Genomic DNA, 12735 nt, shown 5'->3' on the forward strand with positions numbered 1-12735 from the left:
GAGGCTGCCCTTTGCAAAGATGGCAGCTGCAGCTTCCCTACCCTAAATGAAGATGCAGCCACTATCTTTGCAAAGGTCAGCCAGTGCCCCTTTCTACAAGCCATGGCTGGGGAGGTCAGCTGGAGACGGTGGCAATGGCAACGGTGATTATGGTGGGGGTCATTGGTGGTGGTGGCAGGCAGTGGTGGGGGCATGGGAGCAGCGGCGGGGTGTCAAGTTTTTTTAGTAACCCCCCCATCGGCAAATAAAATTGTGCTTCGTTGGTTCATGGGGGCAGCTTCGTGCTTTGTGAGTCGTCAGCTTTTGATGACTCACGAAGCAGGATGGCTCACTAAAATGGAAAGCATACACATCTCAGCTATTGATGGTCAAAGCAGGATGCACATATTGATTATCTTTGAAACTGTTTAAATCCTTTCTATTTTCTTCCCTGTAGAATAGGAGAACTGTTTGATTTGAAATGCAGTGTTTTGATGCATCAACCCACATCTACGTATCTGAGTCTCTCTGATTACCAGGTTCCAGTGGGGCAGGAAAGGAAGATGGAACAGACGTACAATGATGTTGCCTTATTTACAAGTTGCCTGGTTTGTTTAAAACTGGTCTGCATACTGTTCTATGTATACTCTATGAGACATTTAAGAAAGCATAAGTCAATCAACCAATCAATTTCTTGATTTTTGCAGCCAGCAGCAGCTCAAGTGCAATTATGTCAGAATGAGCAAAGTTCTAGATAATACTCTTGGTGAAAGTGAGACAAATTCATGAGGGCCTTTCTTTCTCCACCGTGGATTTCATACCATAAGTGCATTTAGAGGATTGTTTATCAGCAACAGCATCATCCTCCATTAGGACAGAAAGTAGTCTCTCACCTGGGAATATAACCCCAACTTCATATTTTATTATCTATGACATTTTAGATGAGCACAGAAGGTTCAGGGTCGAGGATTCATTCTTGTCAATTTCTCCCTGTTCAGGCTGCTATGACTAAACTCAAACCTAACCAAAGATTCCTTATGAAGTGCAGCCATTGTCTTGGATCTGTTGACGTTTTCCTTTCATATGGGCACAAATTGGAGATGACCAGGGTAATCTCTATAGGAGATGAATTTGATTCCTCTTCCTCCTCCTCCACACCTGTGGGAATTCACAGGTGTTAAATGAGCAGGAGAAAGGCTCCCCTGTTGATCCCAAGTGAAAATGCAACAAAAACGTATTGAGAACCACAAGTCCCAAAATGGAACATAAAGCTAATACAGTACTTGAACAGAGCTTGTTTCATAATCCATGGGAAAGCCAACAGAGTTCTCATGCAGAAATGTCACACAAATTACATTTAATTTACTACAGAACATGGCCTACTTTTTTTCAGCGAAAAGAGAGGTGTTGGGGGACTATCCAAGAAAAATTCAGCTACAAACATCTCCATAAATATGTAACCTATTAGGACTGCAGTATGTGTTACAATATACAAAATTAAAACTCTGTGTAAGGTACATACAACGGCTAACATTTAGCAATTATATTCGTGTGCTTTTGGAATACACTTGATGAGAAGGACTCCATTATGTCCAGTGCTTTCCACTGAAAGTATCTATACTGTGTTTGCAATCACACCTAAAGCTTATGCTGGTGGTCTGTTCCGGGATCTCTTGTTCCCTAAAATAATTTTTCTAAATTCTGCCCCTCCATGCTGTGTGTAGAAAAGGGCAGCCATGATGAATAAAGTGTAGAGTCAAAGCAAAACAAGAGCAGAAGTGGGTAATTGTGGTGAGTACAGGTTGTATGATAATGATGGTCACCTGAATCTTGATTGACTTGTGAATATTCCTAGGAAGGTAGGAAGGATATTATTATTAATTTTTTTTTTTTTAAAAAAAAATCATACCATGTTATATTGTTAAATTCTATCATTCAGGCTTTGGGTTCCAGTTCATAGATCAAATCACAATGTGGTTATGAAAAGACTCATCAAATGACAGTTTTCACTTCCTGGTCGTAACTACAAGGATTTTGGTCAATTTGGCTCATCAAATTTCATGCACATGTTGAACTAGGTAGTGTTTGGAGTAAGCTGAGGAAGTTGGAGAAGATAATTCAGGTTTTTCTTTAAAGACCCAAATGGCAGCTACTTCCCCCCACCTTCCTCAGTGATGTGAAAAGTTCACACTGTTTAAAAAAAGTGTTGCTTTTTAAGAATTCGTGTTGATCTCACCATTTGAACAGAGGTAGTAAAATCATCAGTCATCTCTTGTTACCTAGAAAGTAGTTAAATGGCTGTCTGCCATTTTTCTTAACATGTTACCATGCCAAGCACATTTATTCACATATATCTGCAATTAGAAGCACTGGTTTCAAGAACCATAAAATTCAATTGGTCTCGGCTTAAAAAAGAGAGGATTTTCCTCAGCCTTAAATCTTTTGTAAATGAACAGTGGTAGAGACTGCATTTTTTTTCAGCTCTGGCTGACTTTTGAGGAGAGACTGGTGTCACTGAATTCTTAGTGAATGCACTGGTTAATTAATGAAGTTTAAGGATATGCGAACTGCCTCATATGTCACCAGACTTCTTCCCCAAATGTGAGAATCTGAAGCAGTTATTCTTCCAGAGGGCAGCAGTAATAGAACTGTCTCTTCTTTTCTGGATGCTGTCCATAGATTTGGCAGCTGGGTGTGGATTAAAATACTGTAGGAGGACAGAGGCAGATCATGTGATAAACTTTAAGGCTATTCAGCCAGAGGAATACATGAACGTATGCTAAACTGTAAGTTGCCACAAGATGTGCTGGCTTGTTATTTTCTTCAGAGAGCTCTGTTTAATTCTTAAAAGCGAGAAGAAATGTTTACCTTTCCACCTTTGTTTTTCATTGATGGTGCTGATGAGTGCCTTGGCTGTTCCATCTTCAGTCTGGGGACTGTACTACCTTTTGCAGCTCCAGAGCAGTGAGAGGTTGCATAAAAAAAATGCAAGTCCAGTCCCCCAAGTCCCTTTGCGTGTTTTCATGAACAAAAAGATGACCCAAAACACCCCACTAAGTCTCGATCCAAAAAACCAGTCAGGTTCTTTTGTTCAAAAACCCCACAAGCATCTCTTCCTCTCCCTGGCAGTTAAAATACAGTATGAATATTAAAGATTTTCTGCCCTAACATGATATCTGAAATATGTTGCTGAGCCCATTGCTACACACGTCAGATTTCTGGCCTCATGTAGCAGAAGAACCTGACTGGGGCCATTCTCTGTCTAGTAGCAGTCAGCCTTACATAATGTTGCAGAATTTCGAATTTCCGGTCAGATTCACAAAGGAGAATAGCTATAAGTTCCCCAGATAGTCTACCGCTTTCTCATTGACTGGCACTTACAGTTTCAATAATTCACTCTGAGACGTTTGTAGGAGGAAAAAAAAATACCCTATTTATACTTGCTTGAAATTACAGACTTGTGTATGCTGCTTTCTGTACAGCATACATATTAGCAACCAACCGTATTAGCAATCAACAGCAAACGAATAACTGCCACCAGCAGATGAAAGAGAGGGGGAAGAACACTCAGCAGAGAGGTAGGGCTCTTTTTGAATTCAAAAGCTGAAAAGAATGAATGGTTAGTGCTGAACAGACACACAATCTCTCGAGCCTAGAAAAGTCCTTCCCAGTCATTCAAACCACAGATAGCCTGTGAGGTTGCAAATAAAACACTAACACATATATGGGAATTCAGTTTTATTCAGAGATAGGAAAAATTACTTTTTGAACATGCAACTTGCAGAATATCAGAGACAACATGTTCAGTGGCGAAGTTCACTAGGATAGTCTGGGAGTTCTAGTCCAGAAAGCGATTTCCCCCCACTTTGTTTTTGCCCCAGAAGAGGTTACATGATTGTTGCAGTGTGAGCAAGAGGCAGTATTCTATTATTTATTTATTTATTTATTTATTTATTTATTTATTTATTTATTTATTTATTTATTTATTTATTTTAATTTAATTTAATTTAATTAATTTATTTAATTTATTTATTTATTTAATTTATATGCCGCCCACACTACCCAAAGGTCTCTGGGTGGCTTACAGCATTTAAAATACAATAAAGATATGTACAATTAAAATACAATTAAAATATATATAAAATTGCCATCAGACCCACAGCTAATATTATTTCAGTTAAACGCCTTCTGGAACAGGAAGGTTTTGACCTGGCGCCAAAATGTCATCAGTGTCGGCGCCAGACGAATCTCAGTCGGGAGGGCATTCCATAGTCTGGGGGCAGCTGCCAAAAAGGCCCTTTGTCTGCAAGCCGTCCCTCTTACCTCCTTGAGGGACGGCTCTTTCAAAAGGGCCCCCTGGATAGATCTTAACTGCCAGGTAGGCTCATATTCCCCAAGGCTCCATTTCACCTGAGCCATTCAACAGGCAGATACCTCTGGGTGAGGAGCAGCTTCTGAAGGAAAGTCATCAGGTTGTCTCCCCACTTCTAAGAAATTCATCCTGTGATTTCAAGTAAAAGCTTTTGCAAATTAATCACCTCACAATGCCTCCCCCAGGTTGAACTCTTTTGGTGCCCTCATGGAAGATTTTGCAGACATTTGTGAAATTGCATAGGTTTCCTTTTTCCTTCGCTAATGCGCTTGGTAGCCTGATGACCAGTCTTCTTGACATGCCTTTCTATTTCTGTTTAATCTCTTTTGGAGATGATATGCATAGAACCGTAGTCAATACTGGTACAGCACAGCACCTAAACTTGCAGTCCTAAAATCACTTTGTAGCTGAGTTTAAGACATTTTCTAAGCTGTGTTAACTAAGAAGCAAGCCTCATCAAAATGTGTGAGATCTACTTCTGAGTATGCATTCAGAGGCATGGGTGGAACCCATGATTCATTCCCAAATAGAGATGGTCATGAAATGAGCCGTAAAAAAAAAGGGGGGGTTGTTTTTCAGAGAAACATGCCTGCCCAGAACAAAATGTGTTATCATTTTGTTCAAAACTACTATCAGCACTCGCAATTTGCATGCTTCATGGTTCATGTGGTTCAGGACTTCTGGGAGTGGTAGATTCACTCCAAGTCCATAAATCAGATGTCCTTCCACAATCACACACACATAGAGCCTCCTAGTGTAATAAGTAAACTCTAGAAAACTAGGCTAAGAACAAAGTTGGGATGGCTGGGTTAAAATATTCTAGAATACAAAGATTAATCTGTACAACAATAAAACTCTCTCATTTGGTGTGGCAGTCTTGCAAACTGGGTGGCCCAACAGCTACAAGAAGATATATGTACTATAAAGTTCATATGCCCTCAATCCAAACCCTTCCTAGTACCTCAGTGGTTGGACCATCCAGGGGAGATCAAAGCCTTTACTAGTCAAGTTCAGTCTATCCAATAGGTTCTTAACCTGTGGTCTGTGGACCCCTGGGGGGCCATGATGTCCTCACAGGGGGGTCTGTGAAAGCTTGAATAAATGTTATGATCTTTTGCAGTTAAAGTGGAATGGAATGGAATGGAATGGAATGGAATGGAATGGAATGGAATGGAATGAATGAATGAATGAATGAATGAATGAATGAATGAATGAATGAATGCAAGCAAGCAAGCAAGCAAGCAAGCAAGCAAGCAAGCAAGCAAGCAAGCAAAACATAGAATAAAATATTCTATCAGGAAATCGCTTCATCCCAAAGCAGAATAGCACTGCTGCTGGACCAATGGGCATGGACTGGGATCAGGCTGGAGCACTGTTGCCCATACATTATGTGATTACTGGCAAATATTTTGTGCTGGACTACACCACATCCAAAATGCAAGCTACATGCCTGTCTGATGGCAACCGAAGCTTCTCTCGAATGCCAGATGGAAAAGAAAGGATTTATAGGTGTATTTCTCTGTTGAGAGTGACCAGAAGCTCTTTGCTCCACCCTGTAGTTCCCCCAGAATGGCACAGATATCCCTGGTTCCATCTGCTTTGGCACATTTGCCAAAGGCGGTCAGCATATCCCTAACATATAGCATTGCTCTACATGAATTATAGCTATGGCTCAGGACAATCCTTTCCGTGGCTCTTGGGCTGAGTTCATACAGCATTTCTCAGCCTCAGCCACCCACTTCAACACAGATATTGACACTAGCCCACCTTACAGGGTTTCTGAAAAGACAGCAGTAGAAAAAAGAAGAAGCATGTGTGTTCTTTGAACACTCAACACATGTACAAATGTATACCAGGTCTAAATGCTAAGTATCATTTCATGCCCACCAGAGGCAATTGCCAAGGCGAAGCAACAATAGGGACCACAGCCTTGTGATATAGAGAAGTTTTTGCACTCTTACCTTTGGAACCCTCATCAGAGCGCTCGTCCACTCTGCACGCAGATGGCTAGAACAAAGTGTATCCCATGCTGACTTTTTGCGCTGCCTGTGTAAATTACTCTAGTGACTTGGAGCCTACAAATTCAATATTTTAAAACAACAACACAGAGAAGTGGCCTGTTAAAATAATCCCAACTCTGATCCTCATGTATTCAAATAAACCACTTTCCTGTGTTGATGTGGTAGGTGAAGTGTAGGTGAGTGCGTGTGTGTGTGTGGGGGAGAGATTAAATATAACAGCTGGAAAACAGCTGTTTGCCTCCTTCTCCAATCTTGTTACTAGTTTTAGCTTAAATTATACATATTAGCAGCAATTACAGTGTCTGGCTGGCGTCAAAAACAGAAGGCAAAAATATATCCCAGGATAACAATCAAGAACTGATTTTTTAAAGAATTCTGCTTGATTGCAGACCTTCTCTTTGCCTTCTCTCCTTCCAGCTGTTCAGTGCATAACTCAACACTATGAGACTGTCTCAAATCCATTATCTACATGCCAGACTGATGATATGAGATAATAGTATTGGATATCCAAAGTAGTCTGGAGGCAAAGCTAAAACATTTGGATCACGAGAGGGTGCTAGTGGAAGGGATTCCCCAGATTCATTGATTCATTTATGGTCAAACTTTACATTAGAGACTACACACCATTAGAAAGAGAATTCCTTGTGTGCTGGAAATTTCTGATTATTCTAGCAGAATCTTTTTACACCTTCTGTGGTTTCCAAATTCGGTTGCTATGTTTTAACATCAGTCTTTAGGGATCTAATCAAGAGTTTTATTTGCAAATCTGATACCTCAGACTTGTCTCTGGAACGGTTGAATGTGAGGGAAAATGACATGATTTCAGTTTATAACAACACATGATCTGATCATTAGAATTGTTGGATATGCTATAGAAGTCTTATTTCCAGTGCATAAACAGCTCAGTGGTTTAGATATCTGGCTGTTGAGCCAGAGTTTGGGAGTTCGATTCCTCACTGTGCCTCTTTGACAGGGGCTGGACTCAATGAACCACAGGGTCCCTTCCAGCTCTGTAGTTCTGAGATTATTATTATGTTATATAATGTTAACATATCTTTACAGGTTAGTTGGTCCAGCGATGCTCTGATTCCACACAACCCATTTTCACATATGCATTTCGTGTATGTGGGAAAGCCAGATCAAAGTGTCTGCTGGGATCTGGCTAGAGCGTGGTCTTGCACATGGACTTTCCTGTCATTCTACCTGTCATATCATCCTAAACACATTCAATCTTGTTAGCAGCTAAACAGGGTCGAGTCTGATTAGTGCTTGACTAGGAGACCCGCCAGAAAATACCAGGGAATCTCCAGAATCAGGCCTGAGAGCCAGAAGCGGCACTGCTGCCACTCAGGGCTCATAGCACTGAGTTAGATGGACCTGAAGGGTCTGATTATGGATAAAGTTGCATCCAGTTACATCACAGAGATATTATTTGAAGCTAAAGTAACATTCTGAGATCATTTGAAAAAGGGCAAGTGCATTTCAAATGGGAACATTCAGGGGGATGAGTACAGCTTGAAACATGTCTCTGGGCTGAGAGGACTGGAAATCATTTGGCCTAAGTGTGGAATTGCTTGTATATACTGAGTAGGGTCACAGGCAACTTCAGCAGAAACCCCAAGCTTTGTCCTTGACACATCCATCCATCCCAATGGGGCCAGGGTGAGAGAAGTTAAATGGAATGGATCAGTAGTAGATTCCATGAATATTTAGAGGGAATACAAATACAGTACAGTTAGGACAGCAAGGCACGGAAAATTGAGTTGCCACGTAGGGCACATCAGTGGCGTGCCTTTGCAGCCATAGCTTTAGTCCCCCTACCGCTCAGGTGCCCAAAGTTGTGTTTTAAGAAAACAGAGAGGCAAACGGGAAACTGAAATGTAAAGTTCCCTTGTGCTATATCCTGCTCCCCCCCACCACAACATTTGGCTTGAATGAATAATGTATATATGCATCTGTAGGATATTTATGGTACTCAAAGAGCCTCCCCAGGGTGTCTCTATTTTATTCCACAGCAGTTCATAAATCTGGTAATTACTAACAAACGCTATTCTGTTGCAGGTAAATAATATTTGAAATATAATCTCCATAAAAGTCCTTACTCTAACCATTAATTTTATAGATCATTGAAGCAATTAACAGTACATATAAAATGGAGTTCCTCCACAGTAAGTGTATGTATGTATGTATGTATGTATGTATGTATGTATGTATGTATGTATGTATGTATGTATGTATGTATGTATGTATGTATGTATGTATGTATGTATGTATGTATGTATGTATGTATGTATGTATGTATGTATGTATGTATGCATATATGCATGTATGTATGTATGCATGTATGCATGTATGCATGTATGCATGTATGCATGTATGCATGTATGCAGAACTGAGCAAGAATCTCTTGAAATTCCAGAGAAGAGAATCTAATTATGTTAACTGGATGGGATGGGTTTATCCTTTTGCACAGTGAAGAATAAAATGTTCTGCCTGCTTGCACAGTGAAATCATGGTAGCAGACTGCTATGCAGGCATAACCCCAGGATTTCATGTATTCTAGATTGGTCTTGGCCACTCCTGTTTGAAAGGTCAAGGATGCTGTCAAAGGTTTCAATTTTGTGCCTATGATATGAATTGTCCTTGCTTGTAATACACATGTTTATTATGTGTTGTGTGATCTTGCCCCAAACTCTTATTCTGTTCAGAAGGAGTAAAAAGGCATGTTTCAAGCTGATGCTTTGTTTTAGGCTTAGTTGGTCAGCTTTTATCAGATCAAGCTAGAGAGCCTGGTAGCTACAGCTAGCATCTGCTTAAAGCCAGAGTTTGGACAAGAACTCATTGGCCTAAATTCTGTTGCTTAGTGTAGTAAATCACATGTAGGTTTACTGAGCACAATAAGCTGCAGTTAGAGTAGGCTAGTTTGAAGCAGTGGAACTTTTGAAGGAGTTGACTCACTAAATTTCCATTAATTCAATTGATCTATTGTAGTAGAATTACTGAGCTAGGCAACAGGATTTTGGCCATTACTTAGGGCTATGTGTTTTCCATGCTCTCTTTGCAGGCATTTCTGAAAGGAACAGTATTCCCACAATTGCTGTTAAGTTACTTCCAGGGTATGGCAATCCTATGAATCAGTGACCTCCAAGAGGTCTTTAGCAGCTGTGCTGAGGTCTTGTGAACTAAAAGCCATGGCTTCCTTTATTGAGTCAATCCAACTTATGTTAGGTCTCCTTTTTTCCTTCTGCCTTCCAATTATCTTTTTTTTTTTTAGTATGGTGCCCCTAGTTGAGTCATTTTCATTTCTAGAAAAAGTTCAGGCTTTATTTGATTTAGCACCCATTTCCCTTTTTTTGTGTGCCCTCATTGTCTAGTCATTTAGTCATATCCAACTCTTCATGACCCCATGGACCAGAGCACGCTAGGCCCTCCTATCTTCCACTGCCTCCCAGAGTTGGGTTAAATTCATGTTGGCAGCTTTGGTGACATTGTCCATCCATCTTGTCCTCTGTCATCCCCTTCTCCTCTTGCCTTCACACTTTCCTAACATCAAGGTCTTTTCCAAGGAGTCTTCTCTTCTCTACTCTGGTGTAGTTGGCACTCTCGAGCCAACTACAACAGAGCACAGAGCGCTGTCCTCTGAAGATGCCAGCCACAGAGACTGGCGAAATGTTAGGAAGAACAACCTTCAGAACTATGGCCAAAGAGCCCGAAAAACCCACAACAACCATTAGTCTTCTCTTCTCATGAGATGGCCAAAGTATTGGAGCCTCAGCTTCAGGATCTGTCCTTCCAGTGAGCACTCAGGGTTGATTTCCTTTAGAATTGATAGGTTTGTTCTCCTTGCAGTCCAGGGGACTCTCAAGAGCCTCCTCCAGTTCAAAAGCATCAATTCTTCGGCGGTCAGCTTTCTTTATGGTCCAGCTCTCACTTCCATACATCACCACAGGAAAAACCGTAGCTATGCGGACTTTTGTTGGCAAGGTGATGTCTCTGCTCTTTAAGATGCTGTCAAGGTTTGTCGTCACTTTCCTCCCAATAAGCAGGCGTCTTTTAATTTCGGGGCTGCTGTCCCCATCTGCAATGATCATGGAGTCCAAGAAAGTAAAATCTGTCACTGCCTCTTTTTTCCTTTGGTACCCTAGGGTATCCATAAAAACCTCTTCCAATGCCACATTTTGAATGAATAAATTTTATTTCCTTCCAGTCTCCTAATGTAATTCCCTTTATTCTGCAATAGACACTTTGAAGTTCATAAGAAAGTATCCTTGGGAGGCTGAAATGTTCTGAAAATGATTTCTCTGTGTCCAGTGTCAGTGACACATCGGCTGAAATCTTGTTGCGGAACTTACATTGTGTAAGTATGATGACACCATCGGCTTTATGCAACAATGCAGGATTTCAGCCATTGTGACTTTGCATATTGTCTGTATGCTTATGTGGTTATGGCCCCTCATGATAATTATGTATAAGCAAAGAAGCCACAACATGAGAATTCCATGTGTTTGAAGAATAGGATTTTGGTCCATAAAAGCTTTTACTGAAACAAATTTGTTAGTCTTTAAGATGCCAGACTACTTGTACCCACCCCTTTCCCTTTAACTTTGCCAACAATATTTTTCTTTTAAAAGAGGTGGCTGTTGTAGTCTGTGCTAGCATATTAGACCAAAAACCAAAGAAAATGAGACAAAACAAGAAGACAAAAATCTTGTGGCATCTTAAAGACTAGCTGCTATATTTTAATGTGAGTTTGTGCATCTGAAGAAGTGGACTAGTCCACAAAATCAGCTTCCTTTGCATTTCAGCTTTCACATCTGTACAATCTGTGGTTTATACATCTGTTAGCTAATGTTAATCTGTGGATGGCTTCCTTCATTGACAATCCACACAGAAAAACTTGTTTCTTACAAAATAATTGGATAAAACTGTGACTGCATGCTGTAATTCATATCTCACGTTCTACAAGGGCTAGATACTTGCTTTTAAAAAGAAAGCTTAGAATTTGAGTCAGCTGGTGGGCTAAACATTCATCAGGTAGCATACCTAAAATCTGAGCAAACCTCAGCCAACCAGGCTATATGGCAACCATATGTATAAATTATTATGTCTATATCATTAGCATCAATTCCTGTGATGGCACTAGCTGTAAAAATCGGCCTTCCAGTAATAAGAACTGATGCTGATGATATCTGTTGGTTCACACATTGCATTTCTCCCCACATAGACATACCTGAAGTAGGCTAGTAAGGAGGAAATATTGCTTGAGCCAGCCCCCGGGACCTTCTTTCTGTTTAGAAAGAATGCAGACATTTAATCTACAATGTGTGGAAAGTCTCGGACTCAGAAAATAAAAAGCAGATGTGTCTTATTCTTTCTGTTTTGAAAAGCTGATGTTCATTTTGGTGACTTAACTTACTGTAGGATGTGAAGGAGAGCAGAATGGTGTAAGAGAAAGTCACCACAGATTTCACACATGAACTAAAAATCTTTTATCTCAGTATTTATGCCCCACTTTCTGAGGCAAATGGCTTCCACAAAGCAGTTTACGGTACAACTAAAGTAATACACTTTTTAAAAATTATGCTAATAATCACAAGAAAACAATTTAAAATAATAAGATGGAATTCATAAAAAAGGAAGAAGATTTAAAACATTGCATGCCCAGACTAGCAAAAATAAAGTATAGAACAATACCCTTTTAAAAATGTTATCAGATAAAGCACTCTCCTTACTCTGGAGTGATATTTTCTTCAAATGTATCTTGGCAACAACACCAAGATAATATTTTGTGCAAAGCAAAAGGGGTGACATAAGTAACAGCTAAATTTGACAACATGAAGGAAGGTTGTTATGTTCCAGGAGCTTTATGAGCATTTAACACAAAAGTAATTCTGGTGATTTAAAATGGTATCGGAGTATGGGTAACTGGGATTTTAGAGAAACTTGATCCTCCCCTCTCTTCCTTCTTAAGGAGGGTAAAGGATATCCCACAATGTGTAATGAATGTTGTTTTACGGACACAGTTTGCTCAGCCTTGCAACAAAGGGAAAACATGGAAACAGGCCTTTGAGTTAAGGCTGAGAGTCGTCTTTTCAGATAATCCTTTTCTTGCCCTACTATGGGAAGATCCTTTTGTAGCCTTCTGACAGAAATTAATAGATAGCAAGTTAGAAATCCTCGGGTTATCACAAGCATTATTTATGAACATGGACAAAAGATAATTAAAATTATATATAAGGGAAAGAGCCTTGAGAAAAGAAGATAGAGGAAAGATATTATAACACTTTTCAAAAACTTGAAAGGTAGTCATACAGAGAAGTGGTAGGATCTGTTCTCAATCCTCTCAGAGTGCGGGACATGTAA

This window comes from Pogona vitticeps, chromosome 4, assembly GCF_051106095.1.
Source record: "Pogona vitticeps strain Pit_001003342236 chromosome 4, PviZW2.1, whole genome shotgun sequence".
Lineage (NCBI taxonomy): Eukaryota > Metazoa > Chordata > Lepidosauria > Squamata > Agamidae > Pogona > Pogona vitticeps.